The sequence below is a fragment of the Podarcis cretensis genome (assembly GCF_951804945.1).
Source record: "Podarcis cretensis genome assembly, chromosome: 5".
NCBI lineage: Eukaryota > Metazoa > Chordata > Lepidosauria > Squamata > Lacertidae > Podarcis > Podarcis cretensis.
Window position 1 is genome coordinate 30,313,832 of NC_137174.1, and position 26,921 is coordinate 30,340,752.

The following is a 26,921-nucleotide window of genomic DNA, read 5'->3' on the forward strand; positions in this document are numbered from 1 at the left end:
CAGCTTTTCAATGATGAGCCAAAGCAGGAAGAATTCTAGTACAAGGAGGGCGAAACTACACATTACATTAAATGAACTAGCCTGGATAGGTCAGTTGGTTAGAGTGTGGTGCTGATTATGCCAAGGTTGCAGGTTTGATCCCCATATGGGATAGCGGCATATTCCTGTACTGCATATTCCTGCATTGCAGGGGTTGAACCAGATGACCCTTGTGGTCCTTTCCAACTCTACAGTTCTATGATTCTATGTATACCAGCTTTTGATTTATACAGGTACCTATTGAGAAGATCCATTAAAAACAACAGCTGTACCCAAAGGAATCATTGTGAAAATAGGAAATATTTAGGGGTGTGTGCGCCAAATTTTGCCCTCGCTCAGGGCACCATATTACCAAAGTCCGTCCCTGGTAGTGTGATCCTCTGCAACAGATGAGTTACAGCCTTGCACTTAAGTTTGCTAACTAAATTGACTAAAGGGAAAAAATGGAATGGCCCCTGAGAGATTAGAATGAATCGCATTTGAGCTCCTGATATATATAGGGCTCTCTACTAAGGTGGGGAAGTGTCACACTAACTGCTTAGCGTGCAAAGTGGCAGCCCAGTGGAAGCTGATGCCACATTGACGGTTATCAAAGAGAGAGGGCTCCAAAACAAGGGATTGTAAGCTAGTCTTTCCGAGCTGCAAAACTGATTTAACCACCAGGAAGTAGGAAACACGAAAATGTATCCAACATTAATTTCATTACTGAAAAGTACCAATAGACAAATGCTCAGTATTTCTTGATAAATAAACCAAATGGGATCCAGATACCTGAGGATCCAGTGAAATTGTGAAATTGCCAAACCACCAAATTAGTTGCATGGGCAGGAGCAGCAGGAAGTTGCTCCATTTACTTTAAATATTCCCATCAGCATATTGCCTTACAAGAATAAATTTCTTGTGGGCAGATTTCTAACCCCATACTATAGGGTCAGATGCATTTTGAATGCTATTTAATTTGCCTAGAGTCCAGAGAGTTCTTGCTTACTGGTTTATTACGCACTATTTTGTGCCACCAAGATGCTTTTTCCTGGTTTTGAGCCAAAGTGGCTTTTCCAGAAGCTTCCTAGCAGGATTGGCTCTGGCGGTGGAAGTACACAGTCCTGACATCTCTGCCACTTTGGGCTTTCCCCTCTCCGTCCTAGTAAGTGGCAGCAACACAGCTGCCAGGATGCTAGCATTGCAGCTCCACCCCACCAGATAAGCTGCTTCTGGTTTTGTAAGGTCTGCTGTTACCAGATTTGCCCATGTGAACCCCTATCTCTTTACTAGAGACCATTGCATGCTGCAGAGAGTATTTTCTCGCTGAGCTAACTAACAAACGGCAGCAAGGCAACCTTCCAGAATAGTTTTGACTCCTCACATCATTATGGGGCAGCAAAATGACTCCAACTAGAATGTATGAGCAAACAGCTACTCACGGGCACTCACTGTGATGCACAGAATTGGAAGGCTAGTTTGGAACTGTTATCCAAAAATGTGGCCATTTAAAGCACCCACACTAGGATGTCTTGTGCACTGACCTGCTCTTCAAGAGATGATGTTGAATAATCGCAGCAAATTGAAAGCGGCTGCTTGTGCACACAGTGTCATTGCAGACATTTTCAGACACATCTTTCCCCATTCTTTTACCCTAAGAGGGCAAAACATGCGTGGTGAGCAGCTGCACAGAACAGGCACTTGGTCATCAAAGTCTGCTTCTGTGCATGATTTTTGTGATTATATTATGTATGTATGTATGTATGTATGTATGTCGTCATTTCAAGGGGCTACCATATAGCTGGAGATTATGATTTGGATCTTAATGTAACTTAAGGAAGCTCAAAGAAAAGAAGCTTCAGGCCTCCTCCTCCCCCTGCACCCAAAGCCTGAGATTTATTCCCTTTGTTTCCAATGTGGGGGGGAACATGTGCTAGTCATAAGGCTGACTTTGGTAGCATGTTGGGGGCCTGGGAGAACAATGAGTATGAAGGATCCATTCGTTCCCAGGATCTGCCACTGGTATGCTCCTTTTTGCATTTACTAATATTGGAGCACTGAGATCAGTAAGGTAAGGGCTGCAGAGGCTGCCACAGCAACAGGGAGGGAGCTCACCAAGTTGGGTCTTAGTCTCTGAATGGACAACCCTCCCAGGGATGATAGAATTGCAGCCTTAAGGAAGACCACAGAAAGAAGTTCCACAGTCTATTCTCCCCTTGGCAATCCTCAGACACCCCACATTATTCAAGAGGGCCCCCATCCCTGCCATTCAGGCTTGGGATGTGTGTGCATGGATAGATGTCAGGGGTGGGGAAAGGAGGAAGTGGGAAACTTTGCTTCCATGACCTTTCTTATCCTATGTGATATATCCCTGAGCCTTTGACACTCAGCACTCATTATTTGGGAGAGAGTTCCCTTTCAGAAATTAAAATCTGATCTCTGTTTCCTCCCCTTCCCCAATCTTTTTTCTTAAGTTTTACATTGCAAATTAAAATTCCAACATTAAACATCAACGTTATCATTTAGAATTCCCTGAATCCTTCAACTCCCCTCCGTCCTTCCATGGTTACAATTGTCAATCTTTTTTCAATTGCTTCTCTTATTTTCTTTTATTTTTTTCCTTATTACAAGCATTACTCAAATCCTGCCAAAGTTTTAGTTGTTTACATTATAAATTTTTCCCATTCCTTCTCCTCTTCCTAGTTTCTGATTTTCCTAGTCAGTTTCGCCATTTCGGCATAGTCCATCATCTTCATCAACCATTCATCTCTGGTCAGGACTTTGTCTTCTTTCCATCTCTGGGCCAGTAGCATTTGCGCTACTGTCATTGCATACATAAATAATCATTTCTGCTCCTTTGGTATCTTTGCACCTAAAATTCTGAATAAAAAAGGCTCTTTTTTTTTTTAAACAAATGTTATTTTAAACATTCCCCCCAACTCATTATAAATCATTTCCCAGAATGCTTTTGTTATCTTGCACGTCCACCACATGTTGTAGAATGTGCGTCTGATCTTTGTTTCCTAACACTAGAAGTGTATGACTTGACCTAAATATTTTGATTCTCTCATAAAGCCTGCTAGTCATAGAGGTAATGCTGTACACAGATGTACAGTGGTACCTCAGGTTACATACGCTTCAGGTTACATACGCTTCAGGTTACAGACTCCGCTAACCCAGAAATAGTAACTCGAGTTAAGAACTTTGCTTCAGGATGAGAACAGAAATCGTGCTCCAGCGGTGCGGCAGCAGCAGGAGGCCCTATTAGCTAAAGGGGTGCTTCAGATTAAGAACAGTTTCAGGTTTAGAACGGACCTCCGGAATGAATCAAGTACTTAACCTGAGGTACCATTGTACACTACTGAGGTCTCTCCTTTTCTATGAATGCGACAGAAATTTACAGAAAATTGAACACTGCATTCAGAATTTGATGTCATACTTCGAAAAGGAATCACAAAATTTGAAAGTTTCAAACTGGGGAAACTGGTTCCCCCCACCCCAGCCATAGTTGCTTTCCTAGCCTCAAAAGGGTGTATTATACAATATAAGCATTAACTCTTGCAGACTCAGAACCAGCTAGTTTAATCTAGGGAGCATTAAAGACAGCACATGACCCAAAGCCCAACAGGTGGCAAGGGTTAGCCTCTAACAGTTGTTTGATGATCTAATGTCAAACTCATTGGTTGCATTATCCCACATCCTGAGAGCAAACAGGTGACCACATCTCCCAAACCACAACTGGTTAGCAATTTCAAAGAGAGAAGTCATGAAACTGACTGACTAACAGGATACGGTACTTGGCCTACCCTGTACGGACAATCCCCGGTAGATTGATGCCATGACACTCTTGCAGGGAATGTACAGAAGAGTGAAATGTTGTTCCTTGAGCTCTGAGCAGTGAAGACTTCCATCTCTCGCATGTGGCTGCATTTAATCAAACATCTTTCACCAGCACCACATTTATGAGGTTTAAACAAAAGCACTGGGGCTCCTTAGCTGGTTATTGGTCCTGCATAGCTAAGATGGTTAGGCGCCAGAAAGATATGGGAGGCAACTCCCAAGAGATGCAGAATCTCAGCACATGGTGTTTACCTTCATTTCCAGGCACTTAATATACACTGATGGGCCTTTGAATTGCTTGTCATCAGGTTGTCTTTGGCATTTGGATTCCCCTGCCCTCTTTTTAGTCCCTGGATGGGAAGCCCTCTATGTAAAACAAGGCGTTCTTCCCCCTAATTAAAACCTGTGATGCAATTCTGAGTGGCAAGTGAGTTTTAAATTATTTATAAAACAAGGCCAATCTTAAAAGGGACATTGTTAGGAAACTGTATGCTAATATACGTTACTTCTGGAAATATCCTTTGCTGGATGGAAACATGAAAGATCAAGGACTTCAGCTAATGCTTGTCGTCTGCCGTCTAAAAGTCTGTAAAGTTGCTGGGATTCATCTGGTACCAGCGGCACCTAAGGACTCTACTAATATTTTTGTTAACCAGGAGTAATGGTGGCAAAGTTACCTTTTATTAGGTTTTTGAATTGGGGAAAGTGGAGCTATGGCTCACTTCTGAACATGGAGCTGCTTTTGGTCTTTTGGGTTTGGCTTTTGCTGCTCAACTCCCCATGGGACTCTTGAGTCCGCTAAGATCCTGATTGCATTAGCTGGGTAGCCTGGCTATTCTTTTGTGATAGTTAATACTTTAGTTCCTGAATCCAGGTCACAGGCTCACCCTATTCATGACACAAATGTGCCCTGAAGTCAGGATTTGTAAGCAAAAAGAAGGCTTTCGCCATTTGCCTCCCTTACTGCAGAGGAATATTTGAAGTCATTGAAAGAGTCAAAATGGCTCCAGGATTGCTTTCCTGTACTATTTCAAACACATGGTTTATATACGGTATTGAGATGTGTGTGCATTTATGAATATTTATTCTATATTTGAAACCTCAGAATTCTTATAACAGCAGAAACATCTTTACTTGGATCTGTCTTGATATTATCATCATTTCCGGGGTTGGGGGTTGGGCGGGGAGATGGAGACGCCGTATAAATGAATGACATCCCTTGGACACAATGGGCTCTGTTACTATTTCGCTTTATTATAGAATTTCATTTTGAAGTTCCTTCCTTTCTCTTCCAGCTTGTTTCTTTATGTCCACTGAGCTTCAAGCTCTGTGTGAAAGTCTGGGAAAAGAAAATGACAAATCGATAGGAGGTGTGCTCATTTCAGACCATTAGCGGAAAGTGGCAAATAATTATGCTTTCTCTTTTGAGTTTTCCTTTCTATTGACAGTACATAACAGAGCTTGCAAAGGGAGATTCTCTTCTGTCGCCCGCTCTTTGAGCTCTTCTGGTGCTTATCTGCAGAGCTCCCTATGACATGATGCTAGAACCTCTGTTCCTTTTTTGCAGTCCAAGTACAATACAAGGGGTGGCCTTCTGGGCCATTCAAGGACCACTTTGAGAAAGCATTTGTAGAAATGACTGCTGCAGGAGGTGTTATACTCTCATTCATATGCCCCAGGCAACCAATTCAAAGTCATAAGACTTACTTGTCTGCAAAGAACCATAGCTGATAGATGCCTGCTAAAAACTTCTTTGTTTTGGCAAGCCTATGCAAGCATGGGCTTTTATTGTGCTTACTGATTTTTAAATTCTGTTGATTTTATCAGTATTTTTTAAAAATCATTTCACTATATACACATTGCTTTTAAACTTTGTTGATTGTATCACTGTGTGTATCAGAGCACGGATAGCTAAGTTGGTTGGAGTGTGGTGTTGATAATGCCCAGACCGCAGGTTGAATCCTTGTATGGGACAGCTGCATATTCCTGCCTTGCAGAGGGTTGGACTAGATGATCCTCAGGGTCGCTTCAAACTCTACAATTCAATGATTCTATATTTATTTCTGGCTTCAAGTAAGATTAGAAAGAGAGAGAGAGAAACAGTATTGCAATAAGTTGCACAGGAGATCCAGAGGTCTAACGCAGGCAGAGGCAAACTTGGCCCTCCAGATGTTTTGGGACTACAACTCCCATCATCCCTAGCTAACAGGACCAGTGGTCAGGGATGATGGGAATTGTAGTCCCAAAACATCTGGAGGGCCAAGTTTGCCTATGCCTGGTCTAACAGAAGCTAAGCTAGGTTTGAGCTAGCAGATGATATTTATGAAGGTTGACGCCCTTTCTTCAAATCACTGATCCCTTGTTTTATGTAATTGCCGTATGCTGTAGGTTATGATTTGCAGTGTGGCAAATTATAATGGTGAAATTGTTATGGCCTTTGGCCAATAAACCTTTGATTGATTGGGGTCTGTATTTTTCAAGAAAAGATTTTGCATGGTGTTATGTTAGAGACGTTTCATAGCAGTCTATAAAAGTTCTTAAATAAATAACATTTAAAATGTGCTTTATAAGAAAGCAAAAGAGAGAAGTTAGCATCTCTGGTAGAAGAAACATTTGGTATGTTTACTCTAGAGTGGAGTTAGTACTGCCAACATTTCAGGTGGCAGAAGGTTATTACCAATAAAAGAAGACTGAATATTTTTGTACTATCAAGACAGTTCCAGCAGCCTAGCCTGAGTGTCCTGTCTAGGATGGGGGCAGATTTTCTGTACCTCAGAACACATCCCTAAATGCAACAACCTTAAGGTAAAGGTAAAGGTACCCCTGCCTGTACGGGCCAGTCGTGTCCGACTCTAAGGTTGTGCGCTCATCTCACTTAAGAGGCCGGGAGTCAGCGCTGTCCGAAGACACTTCCAGGTCACGTGGCCAGCGTGATGAAGCTGCTCTGGCGAGCCAGCACCAGAGCAGCACACGGAAATGCCGTTTACCTTCCCGCTATAAAGTGGTACCTATTTATCTACTTGCACTTAAGAGTGCTTTCGAACTGCTAGGTGGGCAGGAGCTGGGACCGAACGACAGGAGCTCACCCCACCGCGGGGATTCGAACCGCCGACCATACGATCGGCAAGTCCTAGGCGCTGAGGTTTTACCCACAGCGCCACCCGCATCCCTATAAATGCAACAATCTTACTTCATCCCATAAAGTTCAGAGCTGATAGCCATTAAGATCTGAGATGGCATTACTGCTACCCTGGGTGCCATTACTCACTAATGCTAGTGCAGCAAGACAAAGAAAGTGTTGTGTGGCTTGTTGTTATTATTTTGTATACATGGTACAACTGAAGCTTGTTGAACATGAGGAGGGCCTGACGGTGAATTCCAGTCCACATGTCACATAGTTCTCGTAAGGATACTCCGCATGTGTGCTGAAGACAAGAGAAAAATAAGCAGCCAGATCAGATGCAATGTGCAAGCTGGCTTGGCCACAATTTCACAAAAGCACTGGGAGGTGCCCTCCTGTTTTCTTCTGCAGAGCTTACAGGATAGGATCGGCTCACCAATCTTCAGAAAGAAGGTTCCACTTAAGATCACTCACTCCATGCTTTTTTACTTGGGGTTTCCAGTGGGGCTACTCCTATAAGAAGGCAATTCTTAGTGAGAAGAAAGGCAGCTTTTGCTGAGCCAGCTTCACCCTATGCTTCTCATGCCTGGGGGGAAGATCTCAGCAGTGGCTGCTGTGTGCTTTTCAATCCCAAGCCAAAACTTATGACCCCCAGCTTTGCTTTGTCTGATTTCCATCTTGTCACTTCTCCTGCTTTATTACTTCTGCTGTGTTTTTATTCATTTCTCTTATTTTACAAGCAGGTCCCTGAAATGCTTTCTCTGGCTATGACCTTCCTGCAGTCCTGAAGAATCAGTTACCAAAATCCCAACTGGACTTCCTGCCAAATTGCTCCAAGTAGCAAAAAGCTGCTCCTTCCCCCACTTCTTCTTCTTCTTCCCCCGCTTCATGTGCCTTGTAGGCATCTCTGCTTTTCCTCGCTTTCCACAGATGTTTTGCATTACTGCATAGTCGCATACAGGAAAGCAGGGGACTGTGGAATATTTTGCTAGATTAAGTAATGCAGGTCAGACCTGAATTTGTGTAGGAGACAGATAAACTTATAAAAGACTTGCTTGTTGAAGTCTTGATTTTGTGGGCTTCAAAGCAGCTGCGGGCTGATTTTTTAAAAAATGGAGGATGAAGGCTGCCATTTGGACGAGCAGCAAAGCTAAGACTTTGCTGTCCTTATTCTCCTTCACCCACACTAATTCAGAAGGGCTCCAGGCCTCTGCATGCATTGAGGGTTGCCAACCATTCAGAAAAAAGACTCAGCCTAAAGTTTTCTTTTTAATCTCCGGGTCCAGGGATACAGACAGACAGATAGAGAGAAAGAGAGGCAAAAATGTTCCTCTTTAATCAGGCCTTTGGCTGATTGACTTTTAAATATGTTGGAGGAAGTAGGGGGGATTATTGATTTGTTGTGAGCTGCCCTGAAATCTGCGGATGAAGGGCAGTATACAAATTTGTTCCTTAGCCACAGTCATAGTTCATAGCTCGAAGGACTGTAACAGGATAAGGAGGTCAGCATTTCAAACTCTTGCAAGGATGTGTGCCGCCAATTGTCTGCTTCTGTTACTAGTGTTCTGCTGAGGTGAACGATGAGCGGGAAGTGGGAAGCCTTGAGGAAAGGGTTAATGATCCCTTGCCACAGCACCACTACTGCAATCACATTTGCAGCTCTCCAAAGCGGCAATTTACAATGAAGGAAACGCCAGCAGATCAGTCATGGATGTCTACTGATGCCATGTGCAGTTGGCGTCTCGGTATGCAGAAGCTGGCCTTACCAGGGTTGTCTGTGATGGACAGCAGGGCACCTTCAGGGCTGGTCTAGTCTGGCAAAAGTCCAAGGCAAGTCACTTCTGTCAATATACAACATTCCAGTATATGCTTTGTGTTACTCCGAGACAGTAGTTTAGCATTTTCACTCAGTGTTTTACGTTTACGTAGGAGACCAGAAATGTGTCCCTGGGCTCAGAAAGGTGGCTGAAGTGAAGGCCACTTAAGAATCTGTGCATTCCCTGCTTTACAACATGCAATTCACACAAAAAAACAACAATGTCCATGACGTCCTGTCCCAGCATGCCACTGGGAGGAGGCATACCAAAATATCTCCAGAAGGCTGCCGTGTCCATTAAAGTGTTAAAAATGAGGATATATAGCAGGCAAAAATCTCCGTTTCAGACTTTTCATGAACATATATAATCTAAATAAGAAGCAATCCTCCCTTCAAAGGTTTCAGGATATTTATTTTTAGGAATTCCAGAGCATTCATAAATTGAGCTCTTTGTCTGAGCCCCTCAGAGGAATACATTACCTTATTGAGAAATAATGTCTGGGGGTTCATTTCACAGGGCTTACCTCTGGACTCCGTGATGGAGAAACAGCAGATTTCAATTCCCATGCCCCTTCTCTGGTGCAACTTGTACCATAGCTGTAAAGCAACCTCCAATCACAGCAACCTGGAAAGAGGTGAAGGAAAGAATGAGCATTTAAGCCAAGAAAAGGAAATGGAAAAAATTTATGTAGATAAGATCTCCCACCTTTTTGTAAAACATAATGGCATGAACTTACAAGTTCAAAATAATAATATCTAGCATGGGATGGCGCCCCACAATAACCCTTCATCCCAATTCTTGTCTGTAGGATAATCTGCACTTAGGTCTATTTGTCTACGCTCCTCATAGGTTTTGAGCTTAGCGGGTGTGCCTTGGCTGTTGGATATATCCTCACTGGGCTCAGTTTCATTATGTCAACCCTCACACTTCCATATTTCTTTATTTATAGCAGGAGTAGCCAACTGCTACCCTCCAGAGGTTGTTGGACTCCCATCATTCCAAAACACTGGCCATGCTGGATGAAGCTGATGGTAGATGGAGTCTATCATTGGCTACCACTGATTTTATAGCTTTTGTAAATTACTTCTTAATATTCATTAACAAAGTGTTTTATAATATAACAATTAACCTGGGGGGGCACCAGTCTGTTGAAATGCATAAAACAGCCCAACAGCAGCATGATTATCTTCAAATCTTGAAGACAACAATTTTTGTCAGCGCTACAGGTTGTTAGTCAACGGTGGGAAGACAGGGATCCATCTTTGCTGTAATGTGTGAAGAGGGCAGTAGAGCAACCAGGAACAGGTTTTGGTGCTTGTTATCCTACGCGAATTCCCAAGTGTTGACAAGAGGCGCAATAATTTTCTAAATCTGACCAAGGTCTATAGAAACGTGCTCCTTATGGGATCAACCTCTGGAAGATCACTCTAGAAAGTATGTAGCAGATCGCTTCAGAAACCATCAGGCAATACAGAGAAGAGACCCTTTTATATTACCGAGCAGGTCTCCTAGCCATCCCTTCCACTCAGGCTGGCCCACCCATGAGGCAACTGTCTCAGGTAGCAGGGTCCTCAGGGGCAGGTGATGTCATTCTTTCTCTCCCCCCCCCATTCCTGATGTAGATCTTCGCTTACCCTTCTTCCCTAGTGTGGAGGGACCCCATTTTGGGGTCCGCCTCAGGTGCCAAAATATCTTGGGCCAGCCCTGCTTCCAATACAATATGGTTCTAATCTGCAACATCTGCTACTACTCTTGTCTAGTATGATTAGACTGAAAAGAAGACAGGGTGCCAGTTGCTTTAATAATTGTGCATAACAAGGATTTGTTTGGTTGCTTGCAAGTGGAGCTTGTTATGTGAGGATGAGAAGAAGAGTAGTTTGGATTTGATATCCCACTTTATCACTACCCGAAGGAGTCTCAAAGCGGCTAACAGTCTCCTTTCCCTTCCTCCCCCACAATAAACACTCTATGAGGTGAGTGGGGCTAAGAGACCTCAAAGAAGTGTGACTAGCCCAAGGTCACCCAGCAGCTGCATGTGGAGGAGCGGAGACGCGAACCCGGTTCCCCAGATTACGAATCTACCACTCTTAACCACTACACCACACTGGCTCTCCAGAGAAGCCAAACTCAGGGAAATGGTCTTTCTAAACTAGGTCCTAACAAATTACCTGGGAGTAAGTCCCAGTGAACGGAGAGGGACTTACTTCTGAGTCGATATGTATTGGATTGCAGTGCCTTCTTATGTATTAAAATACACATTAAAATATCCTCTAAATTCATATTTTGAAGGGGAATTATCGTCACAGAAATGGAAAAGAATTATGAGTAAAAAATGTGAAAACAACACAGATCGGAAATTGAGAGATTCATAATGATAGTTCACAGCTCTACACATTAATCCTGCTCACTCTGAATAAAAATTGCCACAAAATGTCACTAAAATTAAATGTTGGGGCAAATGTGGAGGTTCCTCCTCAAACTAAATGTCTAAGGAATTTACAGGAAAGCAAAAAGTTTTCAGGAATGACGAATGACATTTCTCATGGGGTATCATAACTTTTGCCACAGTGTTTCACCTAAAGTGAAAATTTGAGATAAATTTTGCAGTTCCTGCTCAGGAGAAACATCCAACGGTTTATTTATCTTTTGCAAAACAAAAGAAGTTTAGATAAAACTGCAGAAATTTCTCAGGGGGCGTTACATGCACATCCCTGTTCTGACATTTTGTATACTGATGATGCAATTAATTAAAGGAGGCACAAGGTCTAAGTGTTGAAAGTCTGCCAAAACCCTTCATTTACAAATTAAACAGGTTCTGTATATAGACCTCCAGAGGAGAATAGCTATTGGACTAACCTTTTGTGCAGCTAAATCCAAGGGGGGAAATGGCCTCTTCTTGTTCCATCTCTCTAGGCTGCTTATATAGTTGACAAAGTGGCAAATGGTTTAGACACAGAGTTCTCTCACCTGAACCCCTCCTGTGGTGCTCTCTGTTTTAACAGCATTTCAGGCAATGGCTGAAAAGGTGTCAGTCAGCTTAGCTTCTATATGAAAATCTATATTGGCCATTCACCTCTGGACCAGCAGATCCAACTCACTGTAAAGGTCTTGAGTACTACAACTGTGCTGACACCAGGATCATTCACATTAATAATATTTCCAAATGGGCCCCAAATCTGGCAACACCTAGCCATTATTAAAAGTCTCTGGACTGAGCAACTGCAAGGTGTGAACTTGTGAATTCCAGCTTGACTGCAGGAAAGAGGGCAAGGTCAGCAACAGGCTTGTGAAGAGGAAGGTGGGTGAGTAGCTGCTTTTCCAAGACTGCAGAAACCTCTAGTCAGCCATGTTTATGATATATATGCAGTATAATTACCTCAGAACCAGGATTAAGACACTCTCCTGTTATATCATAAGGAACCTTAAAGTGGTCCCACCACCTCCAAGTTCTAATATTCTCCTGAAAATTAGCAATATTGAGGTCAGAGCCAGACTGCAAAAAAGAACCCTAAAAACAGGAGTAGATGCATGGTGACTGGACAGAAGAAATTGCAGAGTAGAGTCTAAAGAGCATCTATGCCCCATTTCACATCAGAATTCATGTCACACAGCTTCATGAGTAATTGCTTGGGAAGACTATTCATATTAATCTGTATTTTACCCCATGCACCTCTCTCAAAATTTACCCATTACCACCTGCAGATAAGGTTAAATATTAAATATATTTTCCTTTACCTCTAAGGACACATAAGACCATAATTGTTGTCTTGCTGAATCTCACTAGGATCCACCTAACTCAGCATTCTGTTTTCATTCCAACACTGCCAAACCATATGCTTTCATACACTCACAGTCAGGACATGGAGGTGATGACCACTGAGTGGTTAGATGTTGTTTTCAATGAGTTATTGTATATTTTTCTTGGGTAGACAAATATCCTTTAGACTCAATTAGTGTGTGTGTGTATTTTTATTTTTTATTTTAATTCCAAATGCATTACTCTTTTACTGCATTACATCTACTCTTACGCCCGGTTTGTAGAGACCTATTTGCAGCTCTTTACAGTCTGCTTGAGATTTCTGCAAAGTAAATAACACGGCTATTGGTTCACTCACTTCCTTCCTTCCATTAAGAAAACTGTCTAGTTATCCCCACTTTCTGTTTCCTGATTTTTATCAGTTACTCATCCTTAAGAGGACTTCTTATCTGGATTACTACTATTTATACACAACCAGCTGATATTTACCTATTGGCAAGAAGGAGAAGAGTTTGGACTTGATATCCCACCTTTCACTCCCCTTAAGGAGTCTCAAAGCGGCTAACAATCTCCTTTCCCTTGCTCCCCCACAACAAACATTCTGTGAGGTGAGTGAGGCTGAGAGACTTCAGAGGAGTATGACCAGCCCAAGGTCACCCAGCAGCTGCATGTGGAGGAGCGGAGACGCAAACCCAGTTCGCCAGATTACGAGTCCACTGCTCTTAACCACTACACCACACTGGCAAAAGGAACATGAAATCATTAGTAAGGCAGCTTTGCTGTTCTGAAGGCTAGTACAATATAATATTATTAAACTGGTTTTAACATGGCTATTGCCATCTAGTAGAGTCTCCCCATTTGACATGGCCAATTAGGGGGCAAAACATGCAGTATAGGTTTTATAGCATTAAAGGATATTGAATTAAGTAATACTATTTGAAAGAGAATTTGCTTATTTCCATGCACTGACACAGGACCTTGCACACCTAAACATATATTTCTGCTTATTACAAAAGAATGCTACCTATGATCAATCAAATCATAATGTGGCACAAGCAGATAACGGATAGTTAAGCTATGGCACTCACACCCACAGGAGGCAGTGATGGCCACAAACCTGGATAGCTTTAAAAGGGGATTGGACAATTTTGTGGAGAATTGACGACTAGCCATGATGGCGGGGCTCTCCCTCCACAGTTGGAGGAGGTAATGCTTCTGAATATTAGTTGCTGGAAGCCACAGTAGGGAAGTGAGCTAATGTCCTTGGGTCCTGTTTGTGGGTTTCCTACAGGCATCTGGTTGGTCACTGTGAGAAGAAGGTTGCTAGATAATATGGGTTACTGGCCTCATCCAGCAGATTCTTCTTATGTTCTTATGTTCTTATGGTATGGGTTTCAGTTTCCTCAATGCCAGAGGTAGCCGAGGTAAAAAGAGCAAGTCTAATAGGATATATACACCAATCTCAAGAACAATGAACTTTTTCATTTCCTGCAGGAGAAAGAATTTCCAACCAATTAGACCTGTAGGAAACAATTTTCCACCCTCCTAATACAATTATGAAACTGAGCAATGATGTTCTCCTTCGCTGAAATCCCATCCTCATTTGTGGCTATTCCACTTGTAAGAAAGGGGATCAAGGAGACCTGGATTTATGCTTGATAATGCAAACAAATGAATTTCTTGCCCCAATGACTTCCCATATGAATCTGAACCACAGTTTTATATGAGATATATAATCTATAATATAACTAGCAACATGAAATACAGAGGTATGGATTAACTGAGAAAGCCTTGCAAAACCTTTTATAGCTTTCAGTTCTGAAGGACTCCCCCCCACCCCATACCAAAGTTTCAATGCTTTTTGAATTTCAAACAAATCCTGATCAGGAAACTCAGCCAAAATGTCTGGATTTTGCCTGGTTTCAGGTTGAAGCTGCCCTGAGCGAAGGCTTGAAGCTGCTCATGATTTCAACCCTCCAAACAATAAACTGAAATATAAATTATAAATTGGCTCAGCTTCATTTGAAACTCAGCCCAGCCTTCCATGAAATTCAGCCCAGCTTTGCCAGAAGGCATAATTTGAAAGTGAGTTGGTCTGGGTGTCAGAGTTGGGGTGGAAGACACTTGGAAACTTCCTAAGTTGCAGCATGGGGAGCATTTGTTTGAAAATTCTGGAAAAAGAATAAAGCAGCCTTCACCAAGATTGGTGCCCTCAATATTTTTGGACTACAGTTCCCATCATCCCCAGCCAGCATGGTCAATGGTCAGAAATGATGGAAGTTGTAGTTCCACATTTGGAATGCTACACGCTCCCCTTCCTTGATCTAGAGTTTAGATTTTAGTTAAATACACACAGTTAGCAATGCTAGACATGCTCAGATTGTGAAGCCAATCCTCAAGATTAAAAAGCTAAACGATCTTCTCCTGGGATGCATGGAGGAGTGCCGGTTTTCCGTTATTGATTCTGGGACTGGTAATCCCACTCGTATCCTCAAAAAAACAGCCCTGCAGAGCACCTGCAGCTCCCTCCTCCTTCCTATTGGTCAAAGTAAATTTCAGCACCTTGGGGCTGTTGTTCATAAGATTTAGGAGGCTAGGGCTTTGCTTACTGAATCTTGCTCACAAGTATTCTAGCAGGGTATCCAAACACCCGGGACATCCCTATGACTATCACTGGGAGTAAAGAAATTAATATTTAAAAGCTTACACACATACAGCTGCTAGTTGCAGTGATTACTGTCATTAGCTTTTTGGCTGTTTGGGGATACAGTGGTACCTTGGTTTAAGAACAGTTTAGTTTATGAACAACTTGGATTAAGAACGCTGCAAACCCGGAAGTAGGTGTTTTGGTTTATGAACTTTGCCTTGGAAGCAGAACATGTTCCGGTTTCTGTTGAGTGTGTTCAATTTGTAAATTGAGTCCCCCACTGCTATGGGAAAGCACACCTTGGTTTAAAGAACGCTTTGGTTTAAGAATGGACTTCTGGAACGGATTAAGTTCGTAAACCAATGTATTACTTGACCTGTTTGTGTGCTTTATGTTTAATATTCTAGATGCATTTTATATGACTTGTTAATGATTGATCAACAATAATGATTAATTAAAAAGGTAAAGGTACCCCTGCCCGTACGGGCCAGTCGTGTCCGACTCTAGGGTTGTGCGCTCATCTCACTTAAGAGGCCGGGAGCCAGCACTGTCCGCAGACACTTCCGGGTCACGTGGCCAGCGTGACGAAGCTGCTCTGGCGAGCCAGCACCAGAGCAGCACACGGAAACGCCGTTTACCTTCCCGCTATAAAGCGGTACCTATTTATCTACTTGCACTTAGGGGTGCTTTCGAACTGCTAGGTGGGCAGGAGCTGGGACCGAACGACGGGAGCTCACCCCGCCGCGGGGATTCGAACTGCCGACCATACGATCGGCAAGTCCTAGGCACTGAGGTTTTACCCACAGCGCCACCCGCGTCCCTCTAATGATTAATTAGTAGATTGTTAATTTAGCATTGCAAATAGTTTTATGATTTTAATCATGTAGCATGGTTATTATAGTATTTCTTTGGCCTGTTATTCTGCTGTAAACCACTCTGAGTACAAATTTGTAGAAAATGTGTTATATAAATAAAATAATGGTGAATATAATAATCCAACCTCAAATCTTTCAGTAACTTGTCAGCTGAACAAATAACCAACACTCAGTGTCTTGCTTTACATTCTAAGCTGGAATGCAATTCAATCTGCATTCCTGTTTTCTGAAAGTAAGAAAGAACTTTGGTGACATGTGAACTGAAGGGTGTGTACATGTGCAGTGTTGTCCATCACAGAGTGTGATGGGAAATTGGAGATGGCTTTTAAATATGCACATAGTACTCATTAATATGTATGCTCACTGAATATGTTTGGAGAAAGGGAGAACTGTCTCATGCATGTACTGAGTTGTGCTTGAATGTGTCTTTGGAATCTGTCCATTGATTAGTAGCACACTTTGCTAGGAATTACCTAGCGAAAGTCTCCTCTGGCAGGCAAAGAAAGGCAAAGTAATGGAGTTTTAAGCAAGAGGCAAGTCTGAGGCAAGAGAAAGTGCAGACGTCCCTAGGAAATAAAGACCATTCAGCACATGTACAAATCCCTATCTTCAGCTTTGAAAGCTAAGCATCTCTGTTGTTGCACGGCTGAGTAACTAGGCTTTGAAATATGTTATAAACTGAAAGCAACTGACTGACATTTTCAAGATGTCAGAAAATTAGGAAAGCTGGACAGAAGCACTAGGCCAAGAAAGAGACGGGGAAAAGAAAGAAAGAAGTGCATTTTGTGCCAAGAAACCCTGAGCTGCCAGAATGACTACTTGCGCCAAGAGGCTCCAAAAGCTTTGGGCTTTTTGTACTACTTGACCCAAGTACACTGTTCTTCTTCTGGGTCTGGGCTTCAGGTTCAGTGCAGGAGGTCGAAGGGATTTGGGATGAAACCAAAGAGGATATTTGTGTGCATTTAATGCCTAGCTCTGGGATTATTATGTTGAAAACCAATCCATTTCCCTTCTCTTCCCTTCCCCAGTTCTTTCAGAATATATTGCATTCAGATTTAGATTCCTCCATATTCTTACCTAGAAGAGGATAACTATTTCTGTTGCAGATATTATTATGAGTTTGTGTCTGGCTTGATATAGATACACTTTTATGCTTAATCCAGACTCTCCAAGTGTCCCTATTTTCCAGGATTTACAGAAGCAAACCTGGTTTCTGATTTGATCCCAAAATGTCTCCTTAAGGTAAAGGTAAAGGTACCCCTGCCCGTACGGGCCAGTCTTGACAGACTCTGGGGTTGTGCGCCCATCTCACTTAAGAGGCCAGGGGCCAGCGCTGTCCGGAGACACTTCCGGGTCACGTGGCCAGCGTGACATCGCTGCTCTGGCGAGCCAGAGCCACACACGGAAACGCCGTTTACCTTCCCGCTGGTAAGCGGTCCCTATTTATCTACTTGCACCCGGAGGTGCTTTCGAACTGCTAGGTTGGCAGGCGCTGGGACCGAGCAGCGGGAGCGCACCCCGCCGCAGGGATTCGAACCGCCGACCTTTCGATCGGCAAGTCCTAGGCGCTGAGGCTTTAACCCACAGCGCCACCTGCGTCCCAGAGAATGTCTCCTTAGGATGTTTCTATTTTCATCGGAGAAATGTTAGAGGGTATGGAGTTATCTGACCCCTGAGCCATCTGAAAGCAGCGCTGTATGGGGATGTTTTTTAATGTTTAATGTTTTCTAATGTTTTTATATATGTTGGAAGTAGCCCAAAGTGGCTAGGGCAACCCAGTCAGATGGGCAGGGTATAAAAAGTAAAATTATCACCATCATCATTATGGAATAAAAAGGTAAAGGGACCCCTGACCATTAGGTCCGGTCGTGACCAACTCTGGGGTTGCGGCGCTCATCTCGCTTTATTGGCCGAGGGAGCCAGCGTACAGCTTCCAGGTCATGTGGGCAGCATGACTAAGCCGCTTCTGGCGAACCAGAGCAGCGCACGGAAATGCCGTTTACCTTCCTGCTGGAGCGGTACCTATTTATCTATTTGCACTTTGACATGCTTTTGAACTGCTAGGTTGGCAGGAGCAGGGACCAAGCAATGGGAGCTCACCCTGTCGTGGGGGATTCGAACCGCGACCTTCTGATCAGCAAGTCCTAGGCTCTGTGGTTTAACCCACAGCGCTACCCATGTCCCTCATTATGGAATAGGACATCCCTATTTTCCTTGGAGAAATTTTGGACAAGCATACTCCTAAATCTCAGGAATATATTTTGACAGTTAGGAAGCCTTGAGATTTTTGCCATCTATCCTGGGGAAATCACAGATCACCACCATAAATGGTGTTGTTCCCTAGCCAAAGGCAATAGCTAAATATCAGGCCTTTGGGACGCTTTGCTTGTCAGCATGCACAGACTTCCCATAGCAGCCATCACACTAACGAAGCTCCTTGGAGTTCCAGCAGGGCTATTTCACAGCCTGGTTTCTGTAGTAATTTAGGTTTTTATTGCCTCTGGGACAGAGCTTCTGCAAGTCAATGAAACACTCTGCTGCAGTGGTAAAAGGTGTAAATTGAACTAACTTCATGGGGTCCCCAAGAAGCAGTGACAGATGAAGGAGGCTTTCTCCCCTGCCCTGCAACCATTCTCTTCACTATAGCTGGGGTGGGGGGGAGAAGAAGGTTGAGGTGTTACAGTAAGAAAAGCAATATTTTATGAAAGTTGCAAGCTGTATGCCTGAAACAGTCCCCCATAGAGTACTCTATGGACTGGTGTTTTCTGTTTATTGTACCTCACCGCACCTAGACCTGGTTTCCTGCTGGCTTTCTTCCTTCCCATGTCCTCACTTTATTTTACCTCAGTCACTACAACCATTTCCAGTATTTGTCCAAGTTTCCACTTAGTTCCTTCGCATCCGACCTCATACACTTCTGTTTGCCTTTCTCTTCTATGGTCTGGACTTGGGCCCCAGACAACGGCAAAGAGTTTCTGAGTTCATTCAGAGGTGACAGTGTAGGGTGTGCAGAAATGCTTTAAACGGGTTTTTAACATTGCACGTTATTGCATTTTAACATTCAGGTTTGCTTCAATTGTTATAACCCACCCTGGGGCTTTAAGGGGAAGGGCGGGTAAGAAACTGGAATCAATAATTGTTTGTCTTCTGTATCTCAAACATTTGTATTGTTATATGTAATAAAATAACATAATTAAAATTTAGGGAGGAATGCTACTACCTTCACTCCCAATAATAACAACAACAATAATTCTCTTAAAGTATTGTCGATGAAACAACCCTAATTTGCATTTTGTGTTTATGTGTATGCTTAATTTTAATTCAGTTGTATTGTCTTTATTTCTTCCTTTATTCTTGCATGTTACAGAAGTGAATATCCTTTCTTAAAAAGAAGTAATAACTGAAAATCAGCAGCAGTAGCATGCTTCCTCTCTCTACCCTTCCCTGCCACCCAGCTGCCCAGGCTTGAAACCAGATTGAAATGGGGCTAGATTATCCATTTCATCCAATAATCCTTGGAGCTGTATATGCATTCAACACACTGTTTCTGTCCCTGTTTGGTTCTTTTCTCAAACTTTCCTTCTTCTCTCACTTAGTTTCCCCCCTTCTGTCTAAGTCATGTCAAACACCAGCCTAACTTAGACTCTTGAGCACATTTACCAAGCTCTCTTGTATCCCTCTTGTAAATCTGTCTCTCTGGCTACTACATTTGCATTCCCTTTTGCTCCTTCAGGCTTTCACACCAGTTCATGTTCCCAGTGCCTCCTGTGTGACATCCATGAACTTGTGCCAGTTTTTGTTGGCTGATACTCAGTTTTAGGATGCAGTGCAAATAGCAGGAGTTTATAGTCTTTTCTCCCAAATATTTGGGAGAAGGAGCCAACTGCAGGCCATTTAGAAAGCTCGGTTTCTTGAACTGTTCTCTTCTAGTCTTTTGTTGGGGCAAGGTCAATAACACAGAAATATTAACTCAGTAGGAAACATAGCTAGGGATATCTGTTCATATATTGCTTCACTGGTATAATGAATACTTAGTTTCCTGAGGTTAAAGACGTACATCCTGGCATGCACTGCAGATACCACTTTGTTCAGTACTTGAAACATATATTCAGAACAAGAGCAAAGCATATTCCAGATCTGAGGCAAAGTGCCCTCCGTAGGTCACTCCCCACCCCAAAGCAGACTTGTCAGGTGGTAAGTTGCAGCAAGAGGCCAGCTGCAGCACTGGAGCACTGGGCTTATGTGGCTAAACCTGCTGGCACTACCATTGAATCCCCCACAATGCAATGCTGTAATTATGCTCCTGTCAGCACCAGGAAGGAAAAGTATGCCCAAACTAGGCTAGTGTTAGCAGTGGGAGAGGAGCTTGTGGGGACCTCGGCATATGCCCAAGAATGGTGCTTGCTGGTGCTGGCCATGAGCACATTAAACATGTGATAGGAATTAAAACCCTGGGTGAAGAGGAAGGATAAGGTTATTTGAGGCAGCCCATTATGAGAATCCGCATCACTCAGGGTACACAGGAAGCAAAAAAGGGTTATGCTATTCTAGGCTGCATCAACGTAAGTATAGTGTCCCAGTCAGGGGAGGTAATAGTAGTGCTCTGTTCTGCCTTGGTCAGACCACACCTAGAGTACTGTGTCCAATTCTGGGTGCCACAATTTAAGGAGAGTTATGACAAGGTGGAGCATGTGTACAGGAGGGTGGCTAAGATGACCAGGGGTCTGGAAACCAAGCCTTATGAGGAACGGTTGAGGGCATTGGGTATGTTTAGCCTGGAGAAGAGGAGACCATCTTCAAATATCTGATGGGCTGTCCCCTGCCTAGCTGCATATAGCCTCTCCTGCTTCTAGTTAACAGTTTCCAAGTTGGTGTTGCTCTTGAAAGTTCTTACACGAGATCTACCAAATTCTGGAAATAACTAGAATCTGCTTGTGAATTTATGGGTTTACTCTGAATTGGACTTGGGACACAAATGAAATAAATGTTAGAAATGCTGGGAAAATGAAAGAACAAAGCTCTGTCCCTGTATGCATGTATGTACATATTAATGGATTTATTTCATGGATTTATATCCAGCACTTCAGTAAGTTCCCAAGGAATCCTGCAAAGAATCAAAAATACTTATCATGATATAACCCTTGCTCTAAGAAACCTCAGCTTATGTATAGCCAAAAATGTGGCATCTGGAATTAAGAACCTCTTCTTTCATTCAGATTACAAATTGAAAACAATTCAGACTCAAACTGAGGATTACGGTGGTTTTGGCTCTGTAGCTACTAAAGGGGCCATGAATTTCCTAACTTTTATAGGATGTACGGGAGATAGGTTTGAACTTTTTATGCTTGCCTCTTTTAAAATTCTATAATCATACGGCTGTTCAATTCTCCTGGGTAAACTGAGACCCAAGTAGAATTTAGTTGGTTGTAAAATATATATTTTGTGTTCTCCATCATATATATCCCTGGTGAATTTATTCATTCTCTAGCAGTCTTTTTTATAGCAAACTACAGATGTGTATTACTTAAACAGATTGTCCCATCTTCTGAGCAGAGTCTTATAGAGTAGACGGATGCTTTGATAATATGAAGATTTCTTGCATTTTCAGAAACTAGTTATCTTATTCTCACCTCTTATTCAAAAACAGCACTGAAAAAATGATAGAATCTTTAAAGTCTTTCAGCTACAAGTTTTTCATCAACTTGGTTTTTACTTGCCTCATTTGGTAACATATAAATAGCCTTGGAGATAGTAATATAAGGCTCCAAATCTTTTGGATTATTTAATATTTGTGTCTTAATAATTTAATTATATGAAATAAAATAACTTAATCCAGAGCCACATGCATGCTTCTTTACATCCTTGGAGCTTCTGCGTGAGTGGAGCTCTGTTCATTTAAATCAGGGGTTTGGCCATGGCCAATCTTCACCCAATAAGGGGTCCAATTTGGCCTGCAAGGCCATTTTCCCTAAAGCATCATCCATCAATCAGATGGAATCACTGGGTGATAGATGAAAACTGGCCCCTTACTTCACAGAAGCAACAAGAATAAAGCTGTTCCTCTGTTAAGCAACCATTTTGGTCTGACTTCTTCTTTGAAATAACCTGACAAGGGGCCAGTTTTCATCTATGTTTGGACACTAGGTGCCGTTTTGATTCAAGATGTCAGACTGAAATGTTCTAAACTGACTCTGAAGATACTGTCACCCAGCTTGGCATGATGGCTCCTGAGGTGGAGGAGTGGGTTAATCCCTTGTGCACTCTATTTTACCAGAGTGAATTTAATAGCCAAGATTTATGGTTTGGCTATCATTAAGTATCATGCAATTATCGCCATCGGCAAGCTGCCAACAGAAGATGTTCAGTCTGCCATGTTCCTCCTCTGTAAATCCACCATCAGACACCATTTTGAATCAAGGTGGTGGGCCAAATTATTCCAAACTGCACCACTTAAGATATCATTGCTCAAATTGGCATGGCAGTTTCCAAGTAGTAGATTTTGGTCTAGGCTGGGACACTATCAGATTTCATTTTGACTCAAGATGGTGAAGTGAGTCACCTGCAATGATCTGAACACCTTTGAAGATGATATCGTTCCCCAATGTGGCATGATGGTTCCTGACATCATAGAGTAAGTTTGAGCCTACGTTTGAATACCATCAGATGCTATTTTGAATCAATGTGGCAGGCTGAACCCTTCATAACAGCACTGATGTTAACCATCATTTGGCAGGAATATAATAAGTCTATGCACCAGATTTGGCCAAAATCCCAATTCCAAACCAAATTTGGCCAATTCAAGCTGATCTCAGCTTTGACCAAGTTGGGTCAAGAGAGCCCTGTACTGCCCCAGGTTGGGTTGCCCCAAATTAACCAGGACCATTTTGCATAACAAAAAATGGATTCGTTTTCAGCCATAAAAAATATATATTATCTGCTAAAATGTTCCCTTATCCATTTAAATTTACCTCACTTGCCCTCAGTGATAAAATCACATAGCCAGACATGATTGGCTGCATAGTGTTGTGATGTCATGCTGTGATTCCTGACAGTTATTCTCATGTGACTACTTCAAAATCGAGAAAGAAAATGAAACCATAGTATTGCTGTTTAAAAACTTTAAAAATTAATAAATTTATCAGGTGATATTTACACTCCACTGGAACAGCTATTCTTGCCTTTAAAATCGATACTGGCAAATATTCAGTGCAGCTCCAGTGCAGTTATAACATTTTTGGAAATCAAATATAAACACACTATACTTCCCTCTTAATTCTTCAACATGCTTTTGTGCTTTTTGCAGTCCATCAGGTTTTCTCTTCAATCCAGTAACCCCTGAAACAGATCCACTTTTTCATATTGTAGCTGGGATGTATATTTTATATACAGCAAAGCAGTTTTCCGGGGCATATCCTCCAGACCCCTGTTTGTCAGCATTGTTCCTCTCATCAACCTTATCTATCTTCCACATGTACACACTAAAGTGGAATCTCTTTACAAGAAAGCTGTCGGTATATGTTGTGTCCTTGTTGTGCCCTTTTCATATAACCTTCTTCCCCCAGAGGAGTACATTATTATTATTTTTTTAAGTTCACCATTTTAGGTAATTCACAAATGCTAAGGACTCACAGTTTTTACACCTACTGTACAAGCCTTGATTGTAGCCTTGTCCAAAGGAAGGAACTGCAACAATAAAAACATCTGTGTAAGGCTTCACCTCTTCAAAATCTCAGAGATCTACTCCTTCAACAGGTTGTCAACACAATAATTCTCTGTAAAGGATTTGTGTCATATGCCAGGAAAATTGAGAGCAGAAGTGACAATGACACATGGCCCCTCAACTTTAGCTTTTATGAAAAATGGGTTTCTTTAAGGGACAGGGGGTTCCATACCCAGACCCTGCTTCCATCACTACAATGGTCAGAGATCTTCTAGATTCCCCTGTGCCTTAATAGGGGGACCACTACTAACAGAAATGGAACTTCTTTCTGTGACTCCCTCCACCTTTCTTCACCACCTGCTTGCTCACCCACCACCCATCTCCCTTCTAAAAAGAAAGCCAATGGCTCTTGAGGGAGGTTAGGTGATCCTGGGTGACCAGGCCAGCAGGTCACAGCTCTTTCTGAAGAGATGAGAGCCTGGGAGGGGAGGGTGCTTGCTGGTATTTGCAGGGTGCAAGATTGGCCCTACCAATAGGCAAAGTGAGGCAGCTGCCTCAGGCAAAAGATTTTCATTGACACAAAAAGCTCACAAACTGTTAGCTATTTTATTTATTATGGTATTTTTTACAGAATTGTGATACAGAGCAAAATGGAAAAGACTCTGGGACGGAGGAGCAACAGCCTCCTCTAAGTCGGTGCCATGGGAGAGGTAGATGCAGGCCTCACCTCAGTTCTCTCACACAGCCTGCTATATTAAGGGGATCCCTGAGGGCATTTTGCCCCGCACCCCAAGCCTTCAAAAACATGCCCAGATTTCCCTGCAGTGACCGATGAGGTGAGAAGTTAGGTGATAATTGTGTAGTGGTAGTATGAGGAACAGATGACTTATGAAATGCCACCAGCTTCTCCTGCAGTGGCGAAGAACCTCATTGGAAATTTAAAACAAATATAGCAGACAGAAGAGTAGTACATTCCGTATGTGGTGGCAATTCCACCCTTGCGTAGTGTGGCATCATGATGCCCCACTTCTGATCACAGTATCTCTGGCCAGGGGCAACAGTTTTTCTTTCATAGTTTATTTGTGCTTCTGAAAGGCAGGCAAAACCAGCCCAACATATTTTGGAGAGGGTGCTTTTTAAACAAACAACAACAACAAAACATTCCTACATAGATAGATAGATTCTTTATTGTCATTACACAAGTGCAACATTGCACAAGTGCAACGAAATTGGATGCCATCCCTTAAAAACAACAAAGCAAAACAACAAAGCAAAACAACAACAACAACCAAACAAACCACATTCCAGCCACACCCACACCCACACCCATCAAACTCCCAGGTCACACTATCGAGTTACAGCATTTAAAAAGGCCACAGCTCTTGGATAGAAACTATTTTTCAGTCTATTTGTCCTTGACTTGATGTTTCTATATCTCCTGCCAGAAGGCAGTAGTGCAAACAGACTGTATCCCGGGTGAGATGCATCCTGCAGGATGTTGTTTGCTTTCCTAAGACAACGGGAACCGTACAGTTCTTCCAAAGATGGGAGAGGATGACCAATAATCCTTTGGGCTGTGGTTATGACCTTCTGGAGCACCTTCCTCTTCCTAGCTGTACAACTGGAGAACCAGGCACAAATACAGTATGTGAGAATGCTCTCTATGGAGCCTCGGTAGAAGGACACCAGCAGTCTCTCACTCAGATTGTTCTTCTTTAAAAGTCTGAGGAAATAAATTCTCTGCTGGGCCTTCTTCACCAGAGCAGTGGTATTTGCGCTCCAAGTCATGCCCTGATCGATAGTCACTCCCAAAAACCTGAATTCCGCCACCCTCTCCACCCGTTCCCCTTTGATATACAAGGGCTGAATGTCCGCCTTTTTTTTCCTGTAATCCACCACCAATTCCTTGGTCTTAGCCGTATTAAGAGCCAGATTGTTCTCTCCACACCAAACACAAAGCCGCTCCACCTCGTCCCGATAGGCGGACTCATCCCCTCCTGAAATGAGCCCCACCACCGTAGTGTCATCAGCAAACTTGATGATTTTGTTGCTGGGATAGATGCGTAGTGTGGCATCATGATGCCCCACTTCTGATCACAGTATCTCTGGCCAGGGGCAACAGTTTTTCTTTCATAGTTTATTTGTGCTTCTGAAAGGCAGGCAAAACCAGCCCAACATATTTTGGAGAGGGTGCTTTTTAAACAAACAACAACAACAAAACATTCCTACATTTATGACATTTAATTCAAAGTCCACATGTGAACATTTCTGGCCAAATCACTGTTTCTATGCCAGCAAGTGTAGCAGGAGATTCTGCACTGATGACCTAGCAAGGTTAGAAAGTAAGGTTCCCCGTATTTACACCAGGGAGCTTCATACGGCAACAGGTATGAGGTACCCTCCAGAGTCAAGTTGCTTGCTCTGAAGCAGCTTTCTGTTGCTGCTGCTCTTGTTCCTGCAGTTTCCTCTCTTTTGCCTACGGGCCCCCCCTTTTTTTTAGTGGCTCCTTCTCTTTGGCTGTGTTCAATTGGTGCTGTTGTTCTAGACTGTTCTTTTACAATAATGCAGTCCCTCAGTTAAGCAGCCATTTTGGCCCACCTCAATTGAACGCAGCGCCACCTGTAGTTGAAATAGCAGTACAACAGCTAGCTCTAGGTTACACCCTGTCAGGTCTGAAGCTGCTTATTAACTTAAATCTCTTTATCCTGATGGATTCACAACGTAATGGAAAGTCCAAATGTGAAGGAATCGTGAGGTAGCAAACCTTTTATCGTACAAGACCACTGTAGCACAAAAACAAGCGTCTCCCTTCTAACTTCTATCGGGCACTGTTTCTTTTATCCTTCACTTTGTCTTGCACTCTTGTGGGTTTTAAAATCTCATTTTCCATTACATGTGATTTTGACAGCAGGCTTTGTGTAGATATTTTGCTGAGGTCACTTATGGAGCCAATTACATGGAAATTGCTCCCAGTTTGGATGTTTGTTTGTTATTCAGTTGATGTTTTGTCTGTTAATTCTGGAGAGGTTTCCTTCTTAGGCGTGTTAAAGGCATCTGGAGGTGAAGAAAGTCAAGGTGATATTTTTTTCTCCCTCCGACATAGAAATGTGAAATAAACTGAAGTGCCAGGTCAACAAAATCCAAATATATCAGAAGACAGAGACAGGAAACTGTAACAAAACAATA

General features: G+C 42.7%; 2 long non-coding RNA genes across 6 annotated transcripts in view; one reads left to right on the forward strand and one right to left on the reverse strand.

Moving 5' to 3' along the window:
* Positions 1-268: 268 nt before the first annotated feature.
* On the reverse strand, positions 269-26,921 carry LOC307216332. Of its 5 annotated transcripts, XR_013839026.1 has the most exons (6): positions 26,134-26,255; positions 23,044-23,758; positions 9,320-9,420; positions 4,993-5,197; positions 1,650-2,890; positions 275-1,455 (listed from the first exon to the last, which is right to left on the reverse strand). It is a non-coding gene; the product is annotated as an uncharacterized lncRNA (long non-coding RNA). The 5 variants fall into 5 exon arrangements; XR_013839023.1 differs by lacking the exon at positions 26,134-26,255 and adding an exon at positions 26,500-26,921 and having other exon boundaries at positions 269-2,890; XR_013839024.1 differs by lacking the exon at positions 26,134-26,255 and adding an exon at positions 24,463-24,873 and having other exon boundaries at positions 269-2,890.
* The window catches only part of LOC307216331, a 49,397-nt gene continuing 48,830 nt past the window's right edge, over positions 26,355-26,921 (forward strand). Inside the window, exon 1 of the long non-coding RNA XR_013839022.1 lies at positions 26,355-26,490. This is a non-coding gene — a long non-coding RNA (uncharacterized lncRNA). The remainder of the gene's footprint in view (positions 26,491-26,921) is intronic.